Here is a 21,356-nt window from a genome sequence, read left to right as displayed (position 1 = left end):
GTGGAATACAGTTTTCTGTGATGGAAGGTCGGGGACACAGATGCTTCAGTGTCTCTTGCCATGACTACAGTCCTGGCCTCCCCTTACAGTCGAATATCCAAAAGTCAAGGCTAATTGTAACCATCTCTCCACTAATGAAAAAGTTAGGGTCTTGCATTGATGATCTTCTTCTGCTACCTCAAAATAGAGGATCTGATAAATGATTCTCTAAACCGGCCATTCCTCTTAAGCACAGGACAATAAGTCAACAATAATAAAGGTGGAATGACAGCTCAGATCTTAACAGTGGAGTGATACAGGATAATCGGAGCAGGTACACAAATAATATCCTGGAGCGACAGAATATTATTTTCTCCATAGATGTGTTTTGTAAAAGGATAGAAATAACCCCAGGAAAAGCTGCAGATTTATCAAAAGGATCACAGGAAACCTCTGCTGTAATATTCCCAAGTCATATTATAGTCTATGGCAGTAAACTGATTGTCAGTGTCTGGAAATTAAATTTATATACACACACTTTTTATCTAAATCAAAAACCAGTGTCCAAAAACTAGTTTTCTTTTTTTTTTCCTTATTTGGTTAAAATCCAATTCTTTGCTAATGTTTTGCATACTAATTATGTTGGCAGAACTTCTTTTCTAGTATTCTAGTATTTCCATATTTCAGCATGACGCAGGCAGTTTACATATGCCATCCGTATAAATATTGTCTTCCTTAAATTGAATTTGTGATGTTCTTGTAAATGAAGCTTGTACATTGGACTGGAGCCAAACCTGTGTGATTACCTTGAAACTAACATATTATGCCTGACTTTTTAAAGAAAAATATGTGAGAGGACATATCTGAGTCAGGGCTTTCATTCCACTGTAGAGATCCAATGGGATGAATGGTCTGCTTTAAGGTTTTTTATACTGCAATAATAACATTTTCGGCTACTACAGCGCCCCATGTTTTAGTAATGCATTCCTCTGCATGCAGAGCTGTATATTATTCATAGGTTAAAGATATAGTATATTTTAACCTGCTGTTTAAAAGGGACCTGTCACCACATCAAAATTAGCCAGTTTTTTTGCACTTACTTTATTCCTGTTGCTCCCCTGGGTATTATTTTTTAAATCCAACATACAGTTAGAGATACATGGGTCATTTTACCTATTGCCAATTTTCAAGATTTTCACCAAGGAGGCGGTGCTCACATCGTATTAGTGCAGAGGAGCCTAAATACACGCCCCCATGGAACACTATAAGTAGCACCTTATGGGTAAAGACCATAAAATATTAGCACCAAATAAAAAGTCCCATGCCTTTGGAACTATATTGCGGATGTTAAAAAGAAAGAGATTATTCAGGGGAGCAGCGGTAGTATACTAAAGTAAAAGCTAGCCAGGAAAGTTTTCAATTTGGCCTCTCGTCATTAAAAATTTAGGCACTTGTGCCATGGTGAGAAGTCTTTGGCAACGATCTAGAGGTTACTGTATTTTCTTGTGGAGACCTCCACCTGGTCAGGCAATGCTCCTTGGGTCTCTAGTACCATCTCATAATTTGCTACCCTATTAGTCAATGTTCAACTCACTAACAGAAAACAGTGGAGGCAGCACAACTGAAACATTCTGATAAAACAATCACTCACACACTTACCATTCATGAAGGGAAGGTGTCATGGGTGTGTCAGATACTACAGACAGTCACTCAAACTAGAAAAATGAGTTTTCGTTTTCCAGGAGTTACAGCTTTTGGGGTACTTGTCATGCACAGGTTTTCAGAAGGATCCAGAGAAGGTCCATGCTGTCCTTGATTGGGACCGTCCCAAGAACCTGAAGTATCTCCATCGTTTTCTGGGGTTTACTAATTTTTACTGGAAATTCATCCAAAATTATTCTGTAGTTGTTAAACCCCTTACTGACAAGACAAAGAAGGGGTCTGATTTTTCCAAATGGTCAGATGCCGCTCTGCAGGCTTTATCCTCCCTAAAGAGCTGTTTTGCTAAGGCCCCTAAACTCAGCCAACCCCATGATTCCCATCTTTTTGTTGTGGAGGTTGATGCGTTGGAGGTTGGGGTTGGGGAGTTGTTGTCTCAGGGTTCATCCCCGGGTAAATGGCGTCCATGCGCTTTCTTTTCTAAGAAATTGTTTTTGACTGAGATAAATTATGGCGTGGGCAATAGGGAACTTTTGGTGATTAAATTGGCATTTGAAGAATGGCGACATTCGTTGGAGGTGGCTGTCAATCCCATTACTGTTATTACTGACCATAAAAGCCTCCTATATCTTCAATCGGCTAAACTTCTCAACCCTAGGCAAGCTAGATGGTCCCTGATTTTTAGTAGGTTCAATTTTGTTGTCACTTTCCGTCCAGGGGTCAAAAATGCCAAGACTCTTGCTGAGGTGTTTTTAAATGAGATTGTGAAGCTTCACGGGTTCCCTCCAATGTGGTGTAAGATCGGGAGTCCCAATTTGTTTCCAAGTTCTGGAGGGCGTTCTGTTCTCCAGTGGGGGTGCAGCTGTCCTTTTCCTCTGCCTTCCTTTCCCAGTCGAATGGACAGACCAAGCATGTTAATCAGAATTTGGAGATTTACCTCAGGTGTTTTGTACCCAAGAATAAGGAGGATTTGGCATCCTACTTACCACTGTCAGAATTTTGCTATTAATAATCATCGTCAGGAGTCTACTGGCAGGTCACCATTGTTTGGTTCATACGGTTACCATCCAGAGTTTAGTACTTTTAGTGGGGAAGGAGCTTCCGGAATTCTGGAAGAGGAATGTTTTGCTTTGTCGCTCTCTTTGGTGTGGCGGGTGGATCTGAATAATTTGAAGATCATGGGAGACAGGTACAAACTTATGGCTGACAGAAATACCTTGGCAGGTTCAGACCTGAATGTGAATGACTTTGTGTGGTTGCCTACCGGGAATATCAAGTTGAGGGTTCCTTCCTGGAAGTTGGTTCCTAGATATATTGGCCCCTATAAAATAACCACCATTGTTAACCCAGCAGCATTTCATCATGCGATACTCCAGGCCCTTAAGATCCCCAATGTCTTTCACGGGTCTCTGCTCAAAAAATATGTGTAACCTCTAGAGTCCGCACCTCTACTCCCACCCCCAATAATAGTTGATGGAAATCTAGTGTTTCAGGTTTAGGGGATTTTAGATTCTCGCCTTGTTCCCTACAGTACTTGGTGCACTGGAAGGGTTATGGTCCAGAGGAAAGAATGTGGGTTTCAGCATCAGAGGTGAATGCCCCAGGCTGGTACATTCATTCCACACCTCCTACCCTGAGAAACCTGGTCCAGAGTGTCCGGAAGCCACTTTTAGAAGGGGGGGTACTGTCACGGGTGTGTCAGATGCTACAGACAGTCGCTCTGCATCTAGCTGCAGAAGGTCTTTGCGTTTGGCATTGCAGACACCTTCTTAATCCTTCTGACTTTTGAACTGAGTGGCAAGCTCCCTCTGGCTCTAATTGACACGCCTTTGGATCACCCCCCAGGACAAGTGGGGTTCACTTACTCGGTACTGGGCCGGGATGTGTCGCGATGGCAGTGACCCGGTCTGTGGCCCTGGGTGTCCATGTAAAATAGGTGGCATAAAGTTTATATGTAGATAAGTTCGTGACGTCACCTGTGGTATCTGGTCAGAGGTGACCAGCGCTGCAGTGCAGATCCTCTTTGACAGATGGTGAGATGCAGCAGAGGTGTAATAGCTCTCCACAGGCAGAGCTGTAGTCCCAGGGCAGCAGTAGTAGATGTTGAGGTGTAGATGAGGTAGATGATGTAGTGTTTAGGCACAGAGATGTAGCAGTGCTAAAGGGGTTGGCGCAGAAAGAAGGCAATGACACAGCTGAATGCAGTTCCAATGCTTTACTCACGTTTCTGGCATAGACAGGTGCCCGCTTCAGTGCTGCGTCCTCCAGGTCAGGGGCTCAGCTAACTCCCAGGCAGCTGGAGCACACCCTTCCAGCACTTCCTTCCAAATGTGCCTTTTCTGAACGTCTCCTTGCTAGCGCTAATCTGAAGTACTTGTAGTTAAGAATTACACTCAAGTTTCTTTTTCTTGCTGTTACTCAGAACTCCACTCGCATGACAGGCAGCTGTAAACTACTTCGGGGACTCCTTACAATCATGTCCCGGCTCACACACGTTGCGGCTGTGTCGTCGAGTCTTAGGTGGGAATAAAGTGGTCAAAACTTCTATTCCTTCTGTTTCTGCTGTAGGGTCTTTAGTATCACACACAGCTTCGGATATCTGGATCGCCCGCCAGGGCAGTGGGGTACTCGGTACCGGGCCGGTATCTCAGAGGGAAGTGTCACAGTAGCGGTGATCCAGTCCGTAGCCCTGGGCGTTCATGTAAAAAGGGGTTAAAGCGTGGCTGGTTAAAGTTTATGAGTGGATGATACGTGACACCACCTGTGGTGCTCTGCAATAAAGGGGTTAAGCCGACGTTGCAAACAGATCCTCTGGGACAGATGGTGTGGTGCAGCAATGACGTTGTAGCCCTCCACAGGCAGGGCTGCAGTCCCAGGGCAGAGTAGATGAAGAGGATAGGTGTTGAGGAAGAGGGTGTAGTGTCTGGCACAGAGATGTAGCAGTGCTAGAGAGTTTGCAGGAAGACGGCAAGGACACAATAGGGTGCAGTTTCTTTTACCTTTACTTTGCTTGGCAGATGCAGTCCAGAATTCCAGATTACAGATGGAACAGGAGCTGATTAGCCTGGAAGTAACTTTGGAATCTCTCTATGCAGATGGGATGTGTAGTCTACTTTCTAGTGCTTATCTTAGGTACTTGCAGTACGGTGTTACACTGAAGTTCCACTTGCTTGTTCTCGTTTAGAACTCCCTCGTATGGCAGACAGCTGTAGCCTTCTTCTTCTTCTGGCTCACCCGTTGCTGTTGTGCCTCTGAGTCTTATATGGGAACAGAGCATTTACAGCTTCCTATTCCTCCAGTTTCTGCTGCAGGAACATCAGTATCCATACAACCTTGGAGACCGGGCTCCAGATCATGCGCTATAGCTAGAAGTGAGCACTCAACTCTGTTCAATCTTCCAGCTCCTCTCCTCCATGTCCACACATGTTGCCCTCCTCACACGAACTCCTAACTTTCCCTTCCTGGCCCCCAGAGAGTTGCTCCTCCCCAGTTTTGGTTCAGAGCTCCCTCTGCTGACCTGGAATGGAAACTGTGTTGTTTGTTGTGGCTAACTGCCAGAGAGATCCTTTATTGCTTACAAGCATGACATCACACTCCCTAGGAGGAAGGTAATGCCACTGTGGCGTCCATACTCCTGGGGGCACCACATTCCCCCCTAGTGCAATTCAGTACTCCCGGACTGAGAGAAAACAACATGTAAACATATTAACACTTATAAATGTTACAAGATTTCAAAAAGTGATGAAAAAAACAAACCAAAGCTCAAAAAGCTTCCTATGACAATTAGTCCATGCGTCAATGTCCATGGTCCAATTCCTGAGCAAGTTGGTAAACTATTTACAAGTAGAGTTTTGACCACACATAGTCCTGTGGTCCAATTGTCCATTGAAACAAAATAAAAATATCCAAAAAAGTCTTACAGAGTCTCTGTAGGCATAAAACTTGAAACGATGTATATTTACACATTAACATTTACAAAACTTAATTATATACAAAACCTTAGGGGTGCTATACCTTAGGTACTATGGACAGACCTACGTAGCACTGGTGTTGTTGGGGACCTTACTGGATGCCTTGTGTTAACTACTGTTGTAGTGTGTTGTACTGGCTACACTACTGTTGGTTCTGCGTAGCACAGGGATACTAGATTTCCTAGGACCACTTCTACTCACTGTGGGTATGACAGATTCATCACTGGCAGGGTGAGAATTCTCTTGTTCCACTGGCATCCGCTACCTGTACTTGCTGGTTTTCAGGGTGGTCTTGAGTCACTTCTTCTTGCACTACCAGTTGGGGAAAGGTCAAAACTGGCACCATTATGGCTTGATTCGCTCTAGTCCAATTTGCAGAGAATTCTCCGAGTACAGTGCTGCTGACCTATTCTTCTTCTTCCTCTATGGGCTGAAGGTTGTTTTGCTCTTCCATTCTGTCCTTTAGTTGGTCAGGGCACAGTTTCAGATGATCCCTCGATACTGCTGATGAGGTTTCTCCTCCATCCTTACTGATAAAGCACACTTTGGTGTTGTCAAAGTTTGATGGTAGGACGGTGTAGGGTTCAGCTTCCCATTGGTCATCCAATTTATGCATCCTTCTTTTTCTCTTTAGGACTTGTTCTCCTGGTGACAAGGGAACTGCAGGTGCATGTTGATTGTAGTTCTTCTCCTGCTTTTGTCTCGCCTGAGCTAGACTCTTTTCTACACACTCTTGTACTCTTCGATATTGCTGCTGCCGCTCTGTATCCCAGTCAGCATCTGGTGATGTTACTTCAGGTGTAAGGACTCCCATATCCAAATCAATAGGCAGCTTGCCAGGCCTCGCTCTCATTAGGTAGGCTGGAGTGCAGTTGGTGGAATTCACAGGAATGTGATTGTAGAGGTCGACCAGATCTGGCAACTTCTCTGACCACAGAATCCTTTCCTTCAAAGGCAAAGTCTTCAGTAGGTCGATCACCACCTGATTCATCTTTTCACACATGCCATTAGTCTGTGGATGGTCCGGTGTTGTCCTGATCTTCTTGCAACCGTACAAGTTACAGAATTCCTGGAACACTTCTGCCTCAAAAGCTGGACCTTGATCTGCAAGCACTCGCTCGGGATATCCGTGTGGTCGACAAAAGTGCTGTTGGAATGCTCTGGCTGCTGTCCTGGCTGTTTGATTCTTGACAGGCACGACTACCAGGAATCTCGAGTAGTGGTCAACAATGGTAAGAGCATAAACGTAGCCTGAACGGCTTGGAACCAGCTTCACATGCTCCATGCCTACCAACTGGAGTGAATGTTTGGTTATTATTGGCTGCAAAGGAGCTCTTTGGCTGTTACGGTCCTTTCTGCGCAGATTGCATTGTCCACACTCCCGGCACCAATTTTCAAAGGCCTTCCTCATTCCAGCCCAGTAGAATCTCTCCTGGAGCAAGGCTTCCAACTTCTTCCATCCGAAGGGTCCAGCTCCATTGTGATAGTCTTCTAAGACCTTTGATGCCTCCCTCTTGGGGACTACCACTTGCCAGACCAACTCATGAGTGCGGGCATTGATACTCCTCCGACACATCTTTCCTTCATAAATGAACAGCCTGCCTCTTTCCTTCCACAACTGCTGGGTTTCTTCAGGAGCATCTGGATCTGGGCGTGAGTCAGCTTGTGACAGTAGCTCCTTTACCAGGCGGACTGCGGGATCGCTATACTGCATTTCAGCCCAGTCATGATAAGGCAATGGATTTAGGGTGACCTCTTTCACGATTGACCGTCTGTTTCTCACTCCTTGGGCAGGTTGGGCCGCAATTGGCCGGTGGAAGGCAAGTAACTCTATTTCTTCGAGTGCCTCAGGGTCTTCTCCTGCATCTGGCAGATTAGGCATTCTGGACAGCGCATCAGCATTGGCATTCTTGTGCCCCGCTCGGTACTTGATGGTGAATTCATAGTTAGACAGCCGGGCCATCCATCACTGCTCCAGTGCACCTAGTTTTGCAGTTTTCAAGTGAGTCAACGGGTTGTTGTCCCTGAAGATGGTAAACTTGGCTGAAGCTAGGTAATGCTTGAATCATTCAGTCACAGCCCAGACTATGGTGAGGAACTCCAGTTTGAAGGAACTGTAGTTGTCAGGGTTCCTTTCAGTGGGACAAAGCTTCCTGCTGGCGTAGGAGATCACTCTTTCTTTGCCATTCTGTACCTATGACAGTACTGCTCCCAGTCCCACGTTGCTGGCATCAGTATACAACACAAATGGTTGGTCATAATCTGGGTAGGCCAGAACTTCATCTCCTGTGAGAGCCATCTTCAGTCGAGTGAAGGACTTCTCCAGTTCCTCATTCCACTCAAATATAGGACTCTTCTTCCTGGCTTTCTTGGGCTGGCCCACCAGAAGGTTTTGCATAGGCGTGGCTATTTCAGTGAAGCCTTTGATGAACCTTTGGTAGTAGCCTACCAACCCGAGGAATTGACATACTTCATGGAGGTTGCTGGGCTTCTGCCAGTCTCGGATGACAGTGACTTTGTCAGGATCCGGTGTCACACCTTCTGCACTCACTACATGACCGAGATACTGTACCTTGGGCTTCAGGAGGTGGCATTTGGATGGCTTAACTTTCAGGCCAAAGTTGGACAGGGCTTCAAACACCTCAGCCAGGTGCTTCAGATGGTCTTCATAAGTCTTGGAAAAAACAATGACATCATCAAGGTATAACAGAACTGTCTCGAAGTTCTGGTGTCCAAGACAGCACTCCATTAGCCGTTGAAATGTCCCAGGGGCAGTGCAGAGCCCGAATGGCATGTAGTTGAACTCGCAGAGACCCATTGGTGTAGTAAACGCTGTCTTCTCCTTGTCTGCCTCTGCCACGGGAACCTGCCAATACCCACTAGTGAGATCTAAAGTGGAAAAATAGTTAGCAGTTTTAAGTGCAGCTAATGACTCCTCAATTCTGAGTAATGGGTAGGCATCCTTATATTTAATATGTAATGCTGTTAATTTTTCTGTAATCAACACACATTCTCATGGTACCATCTTTCTTTTTCACAAAGACTATTGGAGCTGCCCAGGGGCTACAACTGTCTCTGATCACCCCAGCTTCCTTCAATTCCCGCAACATACTTTTGGCGCATTGGTATTGTATTTGGGGGTATAGGCCAGTACCTTTCTTTAATGGGGGGATGATCTCCAGTGGGGATATGGTGTTGAACCCCTTTTACCTTCCCAAACTCTAGGGGGTGATTACTGAATACCCGCTCATACTCCTGAGTCACTCGGTAAACCCCACTCTTTTGGTATAAAGGGGCGGAGTCAGTTCCCACCTGCAGCTGCTGACACCACTCCTCCAGCTGCTTTACAGAGCCATTGTCCCCTGCCTGGTTGGATGAGACCAAGGGCTCTGCTGCCTGTATAGCGTTGTTACTGACAGTAAGCAGCTTAGCAACTGCGGCATACCGAGGTATTGTGGCCTCCTCTTCCCCACAATTCAAGAGGCGTACAGGTACTCTCCCTTTGCGAACATCAACTACCCCTCTGGCTGTCAGGACAGTGGGCCTGCTATCAGAGTACACTGGCTCTACCAAGGCTTGGTAATCTTTTCCTCTGAGGCCTATGGCTGCCTGACACCAAATTAACATTTCACATCTGGGGGGTATCGCAATGGGGAAAGGATAACTCACTCTGACACTGCCAATTTCTCCGCCAGACAGTTCTACCTGCTGTCTTTGCATCAGGGCCTTGATCTCCTTCTGCAGGACTCGTTGTTCACTGGAACCAGCAGTCTCAGCCACCTGTTGCAACAAAACAATAACCTCGGCAAGACAATTTTCAATCACATTAGTACCTAAGGTCATCATTGGATTACATTCTCGTCGATCAATGTCTAAAACTATCAGACCTTTAGATTTTAACTCTACTCGCCCCACTTTAATGGTAATCTCTTTACATCCTACTTGCGGTAAATACTGACCATTGCTGGCAACTATTGTCAGGTCATCACTTGGGCCACGGGTAAGTTCAGAGTCAGCCCAATACCGCTTGTAAAGGTTATATGGCATAGTTGTCACCTGAGAGCCAGTGTCCAGCAAAGCGTTCATGGGGATGCCGTCAATCACCACTGGGAGGACCGGTCGCCCTCCAACATACTTGGCTCGCCAGTTCTTTGGGTCTTGTGGTCCTACTCCTGGGGCTTGGCCCTCTGCCCCAGGGGTTGCTCGTTTAAATAACAGAACCTTGCAATGTGGCCTGCCTTGTGACGTCCGTTCTGGTCATAGTGATCGTTGTCTCTCCCTCGGCGTGGCGGGATCCTCTTCTTCCGTAGCCACAGGACATCCTCTGGACTGGAGGCCAGCTGGATCTTCTCCTTTGAGGACTCCTGCATGGACTGCACAGTTTTAGCAAGTGCAGCCATACTTTTGGCCAGCTCTTGGACCTGAAGGCGCAGTTCTGCAGATGGATCATTATCCAGAGTCTTTGCAACAGCCCCCACAGGGCTGGGAGGGAAAGATACTGCTTCTTGGTGGTATGTGATCGCTGGGCGCCTTGGGAGTGCTGGATGGCTGACATTTGGTTCATGCAGAACCCGGATAGCCCTGTCCTTGAAGTCTGCAAAGTCTAGGTCAGTGTTTTGTAGGGCTATTATGCGCAGCTGTGCTCTGTGGGTACTGGATAGGAGTCCCTCAATAAATTGCTCCTTTAGCAGTCTGTCTCCATCTTTCACACTGTCTGGGTCAATCTGCTTTATGGCTCGCAACGCCTCCTGTAGGTTAAGTGCATAGTCCCGTATACTGTCCTGCACTCTCTGCTTACACCCAAAGAATCTCATCTTTATTTCAGCTGCAGTCGGGTGTCAAAGGTGCTTTTTAGCTTGGCCAGAATATTTTTAACAGCCTCTTTATCAGTGTCCTGCCAGGCTTTTACCTCCCTCTGCGCTGCACCTGTGCGCTGCCCAATAAGGATGTTCACTTTTTGGTTTTCAGACAGAAGATACACCTCAAACAAACTGCACAGTCTCTCTTTGAATTCACTCAGGGTATGTGACTCACCTGAGTACTGCGGTAGCCAGGCTGCTCCCGGTATATAGGGCATGGACAGCGGCATTATGGGGACTGCTGCGGTGGGCGCTGATTCTTGCAGTGCTGTGGAGGCAGCGCTGGCTGCTGGATTCAGCAGTGCTACGGGAGCCGCAGCTGCGCTGGGCCCTGCATCTTGTGGCGCTGTGGGGTTTGCAGTGGCGTCCACCGCGGCGTCTGCTCTTGCTTCAGACATACTCTTCTCCCCCTAGTAACGTTGGCCAGGCCCTGGGTTGCGCTGGCTTACCGGTTACCGCTCCACTGGCTGGACGATCGGGGGACACCGGGGCTGCAGACCTCGGCCTCTCACTTCTCGCGCGCTGGCCTCTTCCTGCGCGGCGCTTTACTTCTTTGCGCTCTTCGGCCGGCTCCACCCATGATGGCCCACGCTTTTTGTTTCCCGCGCGCGCCAAGTCACGGGGTAATGGCGGCGATGGCGCCGACAGTCTGTGGCACACAGTGCAGTCTCTGGCACACAGGACCCGGGGACACCGGGCTCCGTTAATCCTGTTCGTGATGCCAAAATGGATCGCCAGCCAGGGCAGTGGGGTACTCGGTACCAAGCCGGTATCTCAGAGGGAAGTGTCACAGTAGCGGTGACCCGGTCCGTGGCCCTGGGCGTCCATGTAAAAAGGGGTTAAAGCGTGGCTGGTTAAAGTTTATGAGTGGATGATACGTGACGCCACCTGTGGTGCTCGGCAATAAAGGGGTTAAGCCGACGCTGCAAACAGATGCTCTGGGACAGATGGTGTGGTGCAACAATGATGTTGTAGCCCTCCACAGGCAGGGCTGCAGTCCCAGGGCAGAGTAGATGAAGAGAATAGGTGTTGAGGAAGAGGGGGTAGTGTCTGGCACAGAGATGTAGCAGTGCTGGAGAGTTTGCAGTAAGAAGGCAAGGACACAATAGGGTGCAGTTTCTTTTACCTTTACTTTGCTTGGTAAATACAGTCCAGAATTCCAGATTACAGATGGAACAGGAGCTGATTAGACTGGAAGCAACTTAGGAATATCTCTATGCAGATGGGTTGTGTAGTCTCCTTTCTAGCGCTTATCTTAGGTACTTGCAGTACAGTGTTACACTGAAGTTCCACTTGCTTGTTCTCGTTTAGAACTCCGTCGTATGGCAGACAGCTGTAGCCTTCTTCTTCTTCTGGCTCACCCGTTGCTGTTGTGCCTCTGAGTCTTATATGGGAACAGAGCATTTACAGCTTCCTATTCCTCTGGTTTCTGCTGCAGGAACATCAGTATCCATACAACTTGGAGACCGGGCTCCAGATCATGCGCTATAGCTAGAAGTGAGCACTCAACTCTGCTCAATCTTCTAGCTCCTCTCCTCCACATCCACACATGTTGCCCTCCTCACACGAACTAATAACTTTCCCTTCCTGGCCCCCAGAGAGTTGCTCCTCCCCCAGTTTTGGTTCAGAGCTCCCTCTGCTGACCTGGAATGGAAACTGTGTTGTTTGTTGTGGTTAACTGCAAGAGAAATCCTTTATTTCTTCCAAGCATGACATCACACTCCCTAGGAGGAAGGCAATGCCACTGTGGCGGCCATACTCCTGGGGGCGCCACATATCGGCACCCGGCCTTTGGCGCATTAAACTTAGGAAAGGGTTCTGCTCTAGCTCTGATCCCATTTCTCTCCTCCTCATGTTCTGTCCTTTTCTGTCTTTCTTCTGAAGAACTGATCTTTCTCTTTCTCTCTTTCCTTGCCAGCAGCTCCAGCTCACAGGAGGCTGCTGCATATATGTCATTTTACTCCATCCCTCTCTTGGGATCTGACTACTTCCTATCTGCTCTCCCACTATTTAGTGCAATCTAATATCCGCACACACCTCCCAGCACCCTTCAAGAACCAAGCAGGGGCCATAAAGGGTGCTCTGCTGTTCTAATGTTTCCGTGCTGGGTGTAGGTGCTGGAGTCTGGTCAGGTGTCTCCATCTTACCTAGGTAGTGAGGCACCACACCTCAGGAGGAGGTGCAGTAATTCTGTGGCGACTGAACCCTTAGGGGTGCCACACCTTGACCTGGGTGTTTATAGACTTTCAGTCTGCTTCAGTGAGTCACATTTTCCCTTGTGAAGGCTTGGAGCTATAACAGTCAGCTTACTTTCTCTCTGGTGTTGTTGGAGGACATTTGGTGTTACCACTCTGAGTCTGTTCAAGTTAATCTGCTTCCCCTTTGTTTGTTTTCTTTCTTGTTTTTAGTGTACAGTGCAGACTGACCAGTGCTCAACCCCCCTTCCCTTTTCAGGGCCTAGCTCTAGGGATATCCATGGCTTAGGTTCCTACTCAGCTATTGGTATGAAACCAATATAGTGATGGTAGGGGAGGTAGGGTGCTATTAGATCTGCCTAGGGGTCCCCACTCCCCCTTTCCCTAGCATTTGGGCTTCCTTCCCCTCTTTCCATCATGTTGCGCTTTGTCTTCTCACATGACAGAAGGTGGGTGTCTAGTATTTTAGATGTACAAATATAAAGATTATGTAGGGCACAAGTCAAACATATGTTTGTAGTGCACCATACCAGCTTACTGCCTATTAATCACGCACATACTATTAGATCAGGAGGATTATATAAATATAAGTATATAAACTATAATATATAATAATCATCTATATCTATTTAAATGTCCCAGAAGGGACAGATACCTCATTTCCCCTCACCAACACAACAGGGCATGGCTGCACCTTGCAAAAGAGAAAAAAATATGTGGTGCCCCTGAGGCTCAGTCGCCACAGAGGTACTGCACCTTCTCCTAAGGTGTGGTGCCCCACCATCCAGGTAAGGTGGGAACTCCTGACCACGCTCCAACATTCACACCCCACACAACAGGGTAGTTCAGCAAAGCCACATTGCGGCTCTTGCTTAGAGTGTAGCAGAGCACCTTTGGTGGCTCCCTGCTTGGAACATGAAACGTGCTGGGAGGTGGGTGGAGTTAGAGTACATAAATAAGTGGGAAGATTTAGGATTTAGGGCAGTCAGTCAGTCGTAGTCAGTCGTCAGTCAGTCAGTTAGACTGAGGAAGGAAGTCACTCAGAGAGGAGTGAGGGAAGGAGATCCCTGAGAGAGGGATGGAGGAAGGAGTGCTGAAGCAGGCCTGAGTGACCCGCGTCTGCTGGCACAGGAAAGTAAAGGAGACAGACACTGAACTGAAGCCTGAGCTTCCATAGGAAAGAAAGACAAGTACAGAATGTAGGAGAATAAGAGAACACAGAGGATGTGGGTTAGGAGAGAACCCTGCCTAGAAGTTCTAAGCGCAAGGCCGAGGCCCGGTCTCCGAGGGTGCATGGACACTAATGGTTCTGCAGCAGACACCGGTGGAGTAGTGGGCTGTAAATGCACTACTCCCATCTAAGACTTGGGGGCACAACATCAACATGGATAGAGAGCCAGGACTCAGGAGTAAGGAGTCCCCGAAGCAGGCTACAGCTGTCTGCCGTACATGTAGAGTTCTTGGGAACATCAGTTAGGAGGAACTCCAGTGTAACTCAGTACTAGGAGATCTTCACACTAAAAGGCGCTATAGAGGAGACGTTCAGAAAGGCACATGTTGGCGGAGCGTTGGAAGGGAGCTTTCCATCTTGCCTGGAGGTTGGCTGAGTCCCTGACCCGGAGGACATGGCATGGAGGCCGGCACCTGTGTGTTACTACAGACTGTGAGTAAAGCTTTGGAACTACAAGCCTTGGTGTCCACAATTGATTCTTGCGCCAACACACTCAGCACCGCTACATCTGGGTACCGGCTTCTACACTGCCTGCGCCTCTCCTCTTCCCCTGCATCTACACTGCCCTGGGGCTACAGCTCCACCTGTGGGGAGCTTCTCCATCTTAGCTGCAACTCATCACCAGCCCCAGAGGATCTGAAAGCAGCGATGGCCTAACATCCTACTTGCCGAACACCACAGGTGGCGTCACAAACTATTCCACCATACACAATTTTCCCCATTACTTGGGCGCCCAGGGCCACAGTCTGGGTCACTGCCCCTGTGACACATCCCACTGATACCGGCCCGGTACCGAGTACACCACGGCCCGGGGGGGCGACCCAAACTCATGAGCCATTGGTTGATATTTTGGCTAAAACAGATCAAAACCCTCTGCCTTTAATCATATGGGCTTGCTGCATCCTGCAGTACATTAGCGTTGTGACCTTGGATTGGTGAACATGGCTGTTTTTTTTGTGATGCTTGAAGGGAACCTGTCATGTCTGATAACATTACTAACCTACAGATCTACAGTTAATTTGCAGGTTAAATATCTTTAGAAAGATGCCGTACTGAAACTGTGGCTCTCAGGGAAAAATGAGCTTCTTCCCATGAGACGACTTTCAGTCATAGAGGCTTACTACACAGTCACTGGTCACAGCACTGTCAGCAGAAGTTGTAAGCACACCCTGGCACGTTGTTTGAAGTCCAGCTCTGCAGAGCATCAGGGCAGTGAAGTGTGGTGCCCCTGAGGGTTCAGTCACCACAGAGGTACTGCACCTCATCCAGAGGTATGGTATCCCATCCTCAGGTAAGGAGGGAGCATGTTCTGTTATTTGTTTCCTGTCATGGATCATGCTCCTTGGATATCTCCAGGCTTTTTATTACATGAGACTTGTGAAGCATTCCTCCATTACAAGATGTCTGCTAACAACTAACCAACAAGTTCTTAAATTCTATAGTACACACATCAATGTAGTGAGACCCCTAGAGGCCACATCATATATAACATATTGCTACATCCTTTCTCTTTTAACTGGAATAACAACAAAATTAGTAAAACAATGTATACTATGACCAAGTTAGAGCTATAACATAATAAGTCCAGTTAAATATAATCCTTGAGGTGCGCCGGCTTTCTGATAATTCTGCCAGCTCTAGTAACATAAGATGTGTCACTGTCTACATCTGGTAGTTCTTCTGATCCTGGCATTATGCCTTCTGATATTGCCGTCCCTGGCCAGAATCCTCACCCTGATGTTCAGCTGTCACTGTTGGTACTTGACTTGTACTTGCTGCCTCGCTGTCTTGGGTGTCAGGATACTGCTCAAAAGGCCATGAATCATCTCTTTATTGCGATTTCCTCAGATATCTCCGATTTCTCCTTAGTTTTCTTCCTTCCTCTGTTAGAATTTCGTAGGACCGAGGTCCTAGTTTCTGGACAACTTTTGCCTTTTGCCAGTGGTTGTCAAACGTGCTGCTTGGCTGCAGCTGAATGTTGTCATTTCTCTGGAGCTCAGGCAGATCCTTTGCAGATTTATTGTAATAGAACGCTTGCCTCTCTTGATTCTTCTGTAATTTAGCTTTGATGTTTCCCGGCAACTTTGGCTTTAACAGATGACTAGCAGTTGGTAAGAGTGTCTTTGTACCCCTACTCATGAGCCTCTGTGCCGAACTGCTGTCTAGGCCTTGGGTGGGTATGTTTCTATGATCCAGTATAGACAGAAATACATCAGTACCTGCTTGTTTTGCTTTCTGCAGGAGTCATTTGGCTGTTTTTTACTGCTGACTCTGCTTTCCCATTACTCTGAGGATATCTGGTGTTCAAATTCTCATTTCTTGCTGAAGGTTTTGAACTCTTCCGAAGTAAACTGCGCCGCATTGTCCGAGAAACGATATCTGGAATGCCATACCTGGCAAAATGGGCCTTGAGTTTTTTAATCACTGTTCCTGCCCTTGTGTCCTGCAACAAATCAAACTACCAGAAGTTAGAGAAATAGTCCACTGTAATCAGGTAGTCTTTGTCATTCCATGTGAACAAGTCCGTTCCTATTTTTGACCATGGCCTATGTGGAATTTCATGTGGTTGCAATGTCTCCTTTGGTTTCTTATCACTGCAGGATGCACATATTTCACATTGTGCTACATTATTTTTAATGCGGTCATTCATACCTGGCCAATAAACAGATTCTCGCGCTCGACGTAGAAATCCTTCCATGCCTAAGTGAGAAGAATGCAATGTTTTCAGTATATCTCTTCTGAGAACTTCTGGTATAACTGCCCTGTCTCCTTTAAAGATGATTCGTTGCTGCACTGACAATTCATCTCTTATGTGGAAGAATGGTGAAACTTCCCATGGAGCATGTTGCTTGTATTTTGGCCAGCCCTGCAAGATGACAGTCTTTAAACTCTGCAGACTTTTATCCTTCTCTGTGAAAGTCTGGATTTGCTTCAACTTTTCTTTTGACACTGCAAGATAGTTACACATATTGATGGTTTCAATGTCTTTCTCCGCCTCATTTGTGATAGGAAGGTAAGCTCTGCTTAGCGTATCTGCAATCAGTAAGTCTTTTCCTGGACAGTACCCGATGTCAAAATCATATTTCTGAAGTCGTAACAGCATGCGCTGTAGTCTCTTTGGGGCATTTAGTAGCGGTTTCTTTGTAATGCTCTCCAAAGGTTTGTGATCTAACTGTACTCTTACCCGTCGACCTTAGGTATATTGGTGAAACTTCTCCAATCCAAATACCACAGCCAGTAGTTCCCTCTCAATATGAGCATATCCCTGCTCTGTTGTTGTAAGGGCTCTGCTTGCAAATGTGAGTGGCTGTTTGTTCTGCATTAATGTAGCTCCAAGGCCTTTTTCTGAAGCATTTCACTGTACCACTACTTCTTTATCTGGATCAAAATACTTTAGGGTTGCTGCATCTGCAATAGCTTTCTTTACTGATTGGAAAGCAGACTCCTGGATTTCCGTCCATTCCCAGAGCACATCTTTGTGGGTTAGCTGTCTCAGTGGTTCACACATGTCTGACAGATGACTGCAAAATTTGGAGAGATAATTTACCATGCCCAAAAATCGTTGTACTCCACAAACATCAGTAAGGGTAGGCAAATCTTGTATTGCTTTCACCTTTTCAGGATCCACTTTTACACCGTTTGAAGTCAGGCGATGTCCAATATAGGCCACTTCTGTCATTTTCAGTTTGAATTTGTCCAAGTTCAGCTTTATGTGCTTTGCCCTGCATTTGTCCAAAAATTGTATCATTTTCTGATCGTGATCCTTGATTGCAGATTCCATATCTTCACCTTCTCCCACTATTAGTATATCATCTGCTATTGTCTTCACTCCAGGAAGTCCTTCCAAAGCCTGCATTAATGTCTGCTGGAACACCTCTGGAGCAGGTTTTAATCCCATGGGCATTCTCAGCCATTTAAAACGTCCAAATGGTGAAGAAAATGTCAATAAACTTGATTCTTCAGTCAGTGCCACATGCCAAAATCCATTTTTCACTTTACAAACAGAAAATATTTTAGCTTTTGATAGATCTGGTAGAACATCATCTAATGTTGTCATGGGGTAATGATTTCTTTTCAGCGCCTTGTTGAGTGGCTTAGGATCAATACATATTCTTAACTTGCCAGATGGTTTCTGCACTATGACCAAACTGCTGATCCAATCTGTGCTCTTATGGACTGGTTCTATCATGCCTCTTCTCTGTAAATCTTGCAGATCTACTTTCAGCGGTTGCATTAAAGCTACAGGCACTCTCCTTGTAGGTAATCTGGTAGGCTGCATGGTGTTGTTAATTTCTAGCCTATATTTACCTTCAAAGCACCCATCACCTTCAAATAAATCAGCATACTTCGTTTTTATTTTCTGAATATCCAAGTTGTGCTCTGCATTTAGCTTGGGATTTGGTATATCCTGGGAAACTTCAACAGACATAATATTCTGAGACTGCACTTTTATTAGGTCCATTGCCTGAACAGCATTCACTCCCAATAATGGTACATGGTTTCCACCACGCAACACGGTAAATTCAACTCTATAACTCTTTTTGTTACATGGGTTCCGTATTTTGAGCTTACATGTCCCCATCGGCTTCAGAACACTTTTGTTGTACTTCACCAGTCAGTTGGCTCAATAGAAACCTGTTTGTTCAGCAGAGCAGATGGAATTACATTGCAGCTTGCTCCACAATCCAGCTGAAATCTAACGAGTTTCTCATCCAACAAGAATGTTGCATAAAGCTGCTTGGCATCCTTGCCTACTGACTGCCTGACTACATTGACTTTCTCTGCTGCAGGCTGCAGTTGTAGCCATGTAATGTCCTCTGCACTCTCAGTGTCTGGTGTCAGTGTGGAGCTGTCTATACTGTTTGCCTGTTCCTTGCCTGCAGACAGCTGAGAAATGATTCTTCTTTCCACATGATTTGCAGGTTTCACCATATGATGAACACTTGGTTTTGTCTCTCTCATGTCTTTTCCCACAATACTTGCAGTGGTCAGTGCTTATAGGGGAGCTTGGTCTTGTCTTTCCTTTCATAGATACTGCATGTCCCTTATCATCGTTATCACTGGTGCCTGCCATCATCTTCAGGCTGTGTTTTGACAGCTCAGCAGCTCTGCAGATTTGCAAGCATTTCTCTAAAGTCATGTCTTCCTCTCTCAGTAATCTTTCTTTGAGATGACTGTCTCTTATGCCACACACCATTCAGGCTTTGATTAGACTGTCCGTGATCTCTCCAAAACCACATGTTGTTGCCAGCCTCCTCAGCTCTGTCAGATATCTGTCCACATTTTCACCATCTCCTGATGAAGTTATATCTTTCCACTGTCTCATTCTTCTTTGGGTCACAGTGTTTATCAAATGCCTGCACAATATCTGCTAGATAGAAGGAGGCTGTCTGTGTGTGAGAGTAAGGTGTGGGCCAATTCTCTGCCATTTTCCCCAATAAGGTAATAAAACAGCTTTACTTTCCGTTTATCTTCACTGGGGACCACTGTGAGATCCACATACAGTATAAACTCTTCCTTCCAATGTCTCCAAGTCTGGGACAGATTACATGAAGTCACATCCAGTCCCTGAGGGGGCTTCAGACCAGTCTCCATTTTGCAGCAATGTCAGGGAATCTGTACTTACAAGTGCTGTGATCCTCTGTACAGTCCCAGCACCTCACACAAGCTCTGAGGATTTGCAGGTTCTATGCCCAGCTGCCACCATGTTCTGATATTTGTTTCCTGTCATGGATCACACTCCTTGGATATCTCCAGGCTTTTTATTACATGAGACTTGTGAAGCATTCCTCCATTACAAGATGTCTGCTAGCAACAACTAACCAACAAGTTCTTAAACTCTATAGTACACACATCAACGTAGTGAGACCCCTAGAGGCCACATCACATATAACATATTGCTACAGAGCACCACCCAATACTCCTAACACTTACACCCAACACACGCCAGGCTGGCCAGGAAAGGGTGTTGGGGAGTCAGTGGGGAAAGGTAGAGAATGGGCGGAGCTTAGGAAGTGGGGTGATTGAGAGCATCCAATCAGTGACAGTTAGGTGACAGTTAGTGGGAGGAGTTAAGGCTGAGGTAAAAGATAGATCTTTCTAAAAAGAGTCAGTCAGGCGACAGGACAGTGGAGGAGCAGGACTGATGTGGGGAGAGTAAGGGTCAGAGAGAAACATCTAGAAGGAAAGAAGCTCCTAAGAGAATAGAAGGGGTCCTTGGGGCATGGGTAGTGCGGAAAGCCACCCGTAGGGCCCATATCCTGACGTGGAAGGACCAGGCCACAGTGAGGGAGCCGACCCCTAAGCATAGTGGAGAACAACAAATGAGGCTCAGCTAGCAAGCCGGAGGCGGAGATAATTTCAAGTGCCACAGCCGCAGCCACAAATACTTCCCAAAAAGGTAGCTATAGAGGATCCTTGGGCCTGACCCACGTCGCCCGGTAAGATCCATGGCTGCCAGCTTGGGACACTGCTTGTGAAGGTGCAGGGCAGGAGGGAAAGGAGAGATCAGTGCAGAGACACGGCCTAGAAAGGTGAACATAAAGAGGAGTCTCGAAAAGGTGTCACCAATCTACCTGGGAGTTGGCTGGACCCCTCCCCCGGAGGACACAGTACCAAGCGGGTCACCGTGTGTACAATAATTGTGAGTAAAAACCCTGAAACTGCACCCCATTGTGTCCTTCATATTATTAGCATCTCGCCTGCCATACACTGCATTCACCATTACCGTCACCGGCTCAACTGTTACCACCTGAACTGCCCTGGGACACAGCTCTACCCGTGGAGAGCTTAACCATCTCTGCTGCCCTAACACCATCCCAGAGAATCTGTATTGCAGCGTCAGATATCATTGCCGAATACCACGGGGGGCGTCATGACAAACTCCTCATTTCTTTACCATCTCTCCATCATTTTCCCCATCATCATCCTTCATTAAACATCCATCTTTACTGGACTCAAAGGGCCATGGACCGGGTCACTTCGACCGTGACACATCCCCTTTAAAGAACCTGACCGGCCCGGTACTGAGTAACCTAAAGCCCTGTGGGGGCGCTCCAGAAGTGCAGTGCAGAACTGGATATCAGTCAAAGTGCCGGGGCATGCTTACAGCAGTTTTTCACTGTGTACTGAATGTAGTTGCAACGACACATCTCTGTGACTGAAAGGTAATGGTTCCCAGGAGAATTAAAGTTCATTTTATCCTGGGAATCAGACAGAAAAGCAAAACTCTGTTTAAAATCAGAGGTACAAGGAGGTGTAGTAAGGTCCCCTTTTATGGTTGTGCGTGCGCCCAAGGGGGAAAAGACTATTGTAAGAGCAACTAGGAAAAACGAAGCATCGCTGAGGGTGATAATGGATTTCAGTTTTGAGTGACATTCAAAAACTATTTTCTAGTTGGGATCTCTTCTGAGTAACGAGGACTCATTATTACATTGTAGCCAATGCTGTTGCGCAGTATTAA

This window comes from Dendrobates tinctorius, unplaced genomic scaffold, assembly GCF_039654945.1.
Source record: "Dendrobates tinctorius isolate UK_male_01 unplaced genomic scaffold, ASM3965494v1 ptg000037l, whole genome shotgun sequence".
NCBI classification, from domain to species: Eukaryota; Metazoa; Chordata; class Amphibia; order Anura; family Dendrobatidae; genus Dendrobates; species Dendrobates tinctorius.
This window is presented reverse-complemented; position numbering follows the sequence as displayed.